This window comes from Elaeis guineensis, chromosome 3, assembly GCF_000442705.2.
Source record: "Elaeis guineensis isolate ETL-2024a chromosome 3, EG11, whole genome shotgun sequence".
NCBI lineage: Eukaryota > Viridiplantae > Streptophyta > Magnoliopsida > Arecales > Arecaceae > Elaeis > Elaeis guineensis.
The window spans coordinates 38,700,825-38,706,824 of record NC_025995.2 but is presented as its reverse complement, the minus strand read 5'-3'; positions in this window follow the sequence as shown (position 1 = coordinate 38,706,824).

The window sequence follows — 6,000 nt, the reverse complement described above, 5'->3', positions numbered from 1 at the left end:
TGATGAGTTCAGCTAAAAATTTGAAGAGGCTCAACCAGAGAAATGCTTCAAGTGTTGAGGGATTCTTTTGTACTCCTGATGATATTGAGTGGCACAAGACTAGTTACACCATTTTCAACATCCGAATAAGGAGGGTGTATCTGTTATCGATCATGTATTGTATATAATTGAGCAGATTGAAAAACTGAGCAAACTCGATGTTTCCTTGCACGAACAGTTTGAGAAGGATGCGATCCTGAACTCCTACCCAAGTCTTGCCTACCGTTCCTCAGTCATTTCAGAATGATGAAGCTAGTAGTCAACTACCATAGTTTGTTGGGGTTGCTACAGACTTTTGAGAAGGATTATACAAGGAGATGGTAAATTTAGTGGGAGGATCTTCTTCGAATAGTCGTCGTCCCTTTAAAAAAAAAAAAGAAGAAGAGTAAGAAGGTGGCTGGTGCTGGGAGTCAGTCCCAAAAACTCAAGTTTAAGGCTGATCAAAGTCAGGTAGAGTACTTCTTTTGCAAGAAGCAGGATTACTGGAAGAGAATTATCCTCAGTATATTGCTTCTCTTGACCCGAACAGGCCAAAGAAGAAGTAGCAATCGGTTGCTAGATAAGTACTTATATGATAACATCTTGTAATTTCTCTCTTTTTGATACAATAACCTGGTATTGGATACGGATAGCTCTATTCACATTGCAATTCATTGCAGGGTCTTTAGGTCATTAAGAGATTTGGAGATGGCGTGAGATTCCTGAATGTTGGAGATGGAAGATCAGTTTCAGTTCTAGCCTTAGAAATCATTAAGCTTGTATTTGAGTCTCATTACATTATTCTTGATGAGTGTCATTACTATCTTAGTTTTCTTTTAAATATTATTTCTATAGGCCTCTTGGTCAATTTCAATTATGAAATATCAATAAAAAAAATTTGTAATATCATTTTAAATGGTGTTACAATTTTGAGTGGACAGTTGAACAATGATATTTATATTGTATCTAGGCCTAATGTAATGTACATTTTAAATAAACACTCTATAACAGATGATGTCACAGATGCCTATCTTTGGCATTGTAGGCTAGTCATATCAACAAGAACAAGATGAAAAGTTAGCTCAAAAAGAAATTTTTGATAAAGATGATTATAAATTGTTACCTACCTGTGAGTCTTGTTTGCTTGGAAAGATGATCAAATCACCTTTTACTGAAAAAGATGAACGAGCCAATGATGTGCTGGGTCTGATACATACTGATGTATGTAGACCTATGAGCACATATACTAGAGGAGGGTATAGCTATTTCATTACGTTCATAGACGATCTATCTAGGTATGGATACATCTACTTGATGAAACACAAGTCTGAATCATTTGAAATATTCAAATGATTCCGTAATGAAGTAGAGAAACAAACTGAAAAAATATTAAAACTCTTCAATCTAATAAAGGAGGTGAATATCTTTCCAGTGAATTTTAACATATCTAGAGAGAATGAGATTCTCTCTCAATGGACCCCTCCATAGACACCACAGCATAATGGCATCTCGAAAAGGAAGAAATCAACCTTATTGAACATGGTTCGGTCTATGATGGGTTTGCAACTCTGTCGATCTTCTTTGGGATATGCACTTGAAACAGCCTGTCTTGTGCTCAATAATATTTCGAGCAAGTTAGTTAATAAGACACCATATGAGATATGGTCAGGGCATAGGTCGAATCTCTCTTACTTTGGGGTCTAAGGGTGTCCAGTTTATATTAAACGATTACAAACTGACAAGCTCAGTCCTAGATCTGATAAGTGTAATCTGGTAGGATACCCTAAGAAAATGAGGGATATTACTTTTACCTATCTGCTGAATAAAAAGTGTAATTTGGGGTCTGGGGTGTCCAGTTTAATTAAACGATTACAAACTGACAAGCTCAGTCCTAGGTCTGATAAGTGTAATTTGGTAGGATACCCTAAGAAAATGAGGGATATTACTTTATCTATCTGCTGAATAAAAAGTATTTGTCAATAGTAAGACACGCTTTTTGAAAAAAAAATTTCTTGAAAGGAATGAGTGTCTCTAAATCGAGCTTGATAAAGTTTGATAGGTAGAAGAATCGACATCAATGATTGAATCTAAATCAAATTTGATGAGATCAAATTCAGAGCTCAATATACAAATATCCTTAAGGCGATTCGGTAGAATACCGCATCAGTCGGATAGATACTTAGATTTTTTGGTCTAGGATAGGGATCCAGTTGAACTCGATGAAAACAATGAGGATCCGATCATCTATATAGATGCGATGCAGAGGTCTGACTCTGACAAATGGCTTGAAGCCATGAAATTTGAAATGAAGTCCATGGAGCTCAACAATGTATCGATATTGGTTGATCCACCTGAAAGGGTTAAACCCATAGGGTGTAAGTGGGTCTTCAAGAGGAAGAGGGGTGCAGACGGGAAGGTGGAGACCTATAAAGCCCGTTTGGTTATCAAAGATAATCATTAACATTATGGTATTGACTATGATGAGATATTTCTCTTGTGGCAATACTCAAATCCATTCAGATCATGCTTGCGATAGCAGCATATCTGGACTATGAAGTCTGACAGATGGATGTGAAGACAGCTTTTTTAAATGGAGAGTTGAATGAAGAAGTATATATGATACAATCTGAAGAGTTCACATCCACAGATGAGTCCAAGGTATGCAAGCTTTAGAGATCCATTTATGGATTGAAGAAAGCATCTCGGAGTTGGAACATACATTTTGATAAGGTGATCAAACATATGACTTCATTGAGAACGGAGAGGAACCCTGCATATATAAGTGGGCAAATGGTTCAATAATTATATTTCTTATATTGTATATGGATGATATTCTCTTAATCGAAAATGATGTCCCTGTATTACAGGAAATAAAAGTGTGGCTGTCGTCACAATTCTTCATGAAGAATCTGAGGGAAGCAGTCTACATCTTAGGGATGAAGATCTATAAGGATAGATCTAAGAGACTACTCGGATTCTCTCAATCTACGTACATAAATACCATACTGAAATAGTTTAGTATGGAGAATTTCAAGAAAGACTTTCTTTCAATAGGCCAAAAAATTTCTCTTTCGAAAGGAGATTGTCTAACAACTCCTCAAAAGAAAAAGCGTATGAGTAGAGCTCCATATGCTTCGATAGTGGATTCTATTATGTACGTCATGACATGTACGAGATCAGACATGGCATACTCATTAGGGGCAGTGAGCAGATACCAGTCTAATCTAGGAGAAAACCACTGAAAGGTCGTAAAGACTATTCTTAAGTATTTGAGAAATACTAAGGATCAGTGGCTTGTGTATGATGCAGCGACTTGAAACTGATGGGGTTCACCGATTCTAGCTTTCAATCTGACCATGACAATAGTAAGAGTGTGTCGGATTATATTTTTATCCTAAATGGTGGAGCAATCTACTAAAAAATTTAAGCAGTACACTATGACAGACTCTATTTGCGAAGCAGAGTATATCGCAGCATCCGATACTGCGAAGGAAGCTGTATGGTTGCGAAAGTTCATCGGTGAGCTCGGAGTGGCACCCTCCGTTGATGGCCCTATCTTGTTATACTGTGACAATACTGGAGCCATTGCTCAAGCCAAGGAGCCGAGATCACATCAGCGCACCAAATATGTTCTACGCTGCTATCACCTTATCCGAAAGATCATGGATCGAGGTGATATCGACCTTCAAAGATTGATGAAAAGGAGAACCTGGTCGATCCATTTACTAAAGCTTTCGAAATAAGAGTTCGATGACCATAAGTCAAAGATGGATATTCGATACTGTACTGATTGACTTTAGTCTAAGTGAGAGTTGTTGGAAAATATATCCCAAAACCAATCGTTAGATGATTGTGCTCATCTTGTAAATTATATAGAACTTCATTAATAAAAGTTATTGGCATTTGCATTACAATTGTCCATCTTAAACTCCATATTGTAATGAAGTCCTTAGACTATAATTATCCATAAAGAGGATTTGTCGTTAAGTTCTTAAAAATGTTCGTGACCAAATGATATGCTATTAATAGGATGATAGCATTATCGAGTATAGGTTGTTGCGTGCTATATGAGTTGGTTGTCCTCTTAACCAAGAAGTATGGAGACATTGTATGGCATCAGATGGAATGTAGGAGTATATTCTATCAAACTGATCATGTGCGAGTACTCTGCTGTCAAAAGTAGCTCATGAAGGGTAATAGAATATAAGTGTCCCTCCGATCTGAAACCATCACGGTGACTTGTAAGCAACTTACTATACTTAGTACGACCATCTGAGTTTCTAAGTGACAGATGGTTACGAGTGCAGTCAATACTTATCAAGTCGGTGTGGAGTTAAGATGAATGACCCTCTGAATTAGTAGGAGATATGCATCAGTGTATTTCAATTAGTAAACTTTGGGTCAGGATAACCCATAAGATAGATTTAAAAGGTTGAAATACAATATGGTTAACTAAATTAGGGTTGACAGTTCAACTCTAGGTCACCTTGAGCATTTGGATCAAAGGGATGAATTATACGGTAACCATATGCCAGTAGATTCTAAAAGGTTGCTTTACAATACTTCGACCTATCTAATCACTGGATCATCATTGCTAGATGGTTATATCAATTGGTATAGAAAGTTATTCCTGTGCTACCGGCTTAGGTTCAAACTTATGAGTCATACACATTAGAAGATTTGGTTAGATCAGATGGCTGAAGAGTTCAATTGGATTGTGACTCTGATGAAGAGTCCTACTCCGACTAGGACTCTGGAGGAGAGTCCATTAAGACTGAGACTATACTATTTTTAGAGAATTAATTAGCAATTAGATTTGCTAATTGACTCAATTTGATTGAGGAAAGAGTTTTGGATCAAGTCTAATTGAATTAGATTCAGTTCGACTCTGATTGGGTTTGATATGATTGAATTTGATTACAAAAAAATTTGATCCTAATTCGATCAGGATTTTGACTCAGCTAATTTCTAATTGGATTAAAAATTTGATGAGATATTTAGGTTTCTAATTAGATTATGTTCATTTCTATTAATGGGTTCGATCTAAATTTGATTGGATTAGAATCAGAATTGGAAACAAAGAATCCTTGTCAACTAAGATTCTATCCTTATCTTTTGCACCACACTTGGATCCATGCCAGTTTCACCACACCTAATTGGATTTGGATTGTAATTTTTGGCGTCATGATAGTGGATCCAATAAGAGTGGGCGGCTATAGCTGATGAGTCATAATATTATCTCTTACCTAATTCGAGTGTGATCTGAATTAGAGATAAGAGGTAAACTAGGAAAGAGATTTTTCATATATGAAATATTGCTGGTGCCATTTTATTTTATTTTTTTTTGAAAAATCCTTTAGTTTGTGAGACTTTAGAATCCTTATCCATATTTTAATGATTTTTTTGGAATTTTTTGGGATGCCAAAAAGAGGTTTTGGCATTGACTCTTGGTGCCCTTCCTTGAAAAACCCTAATTCCTAGTCTATAAAAAAGGGTCCTCTCTCTTGGATGTCCTATGATCATTTCCTTCATGTTTCTTATTTTTAGAGCCTCTTCTCCTCTTTCTCTATTTCTCCTCTTGATCTTCTTTTACTTTGGAGTGTCCAAGATACTTAAAGAAGGAGGAACATATCAGCTGTCGAAGTTGCTTGCAAGCTAGCACCTCCAAGTCTCTGATCTGCGCCTGTCTTCATGTGGATCTTTTTGTAGAGGCCAGATGACTCTGTGTAGCTCTGAGTGATTTGAAGAATACCTTCTTCAACCATTGGACCAGAGGTGATCAAGATCAAATTTGTTTGGTAACGATCTCTAACTTGTTTTAACTCCTATGGTAGATCTAATAGTTAGATCTAGAATTTCAGCATCGATGAGATCGATGCGATTTTTATTTTCAAATCTAAAGTACATATTTTTCATATCAAAGATCTTAATGTCGTAGTCTAAGATAGGATCTTATACATGTAATTAATATTAAATCATTTA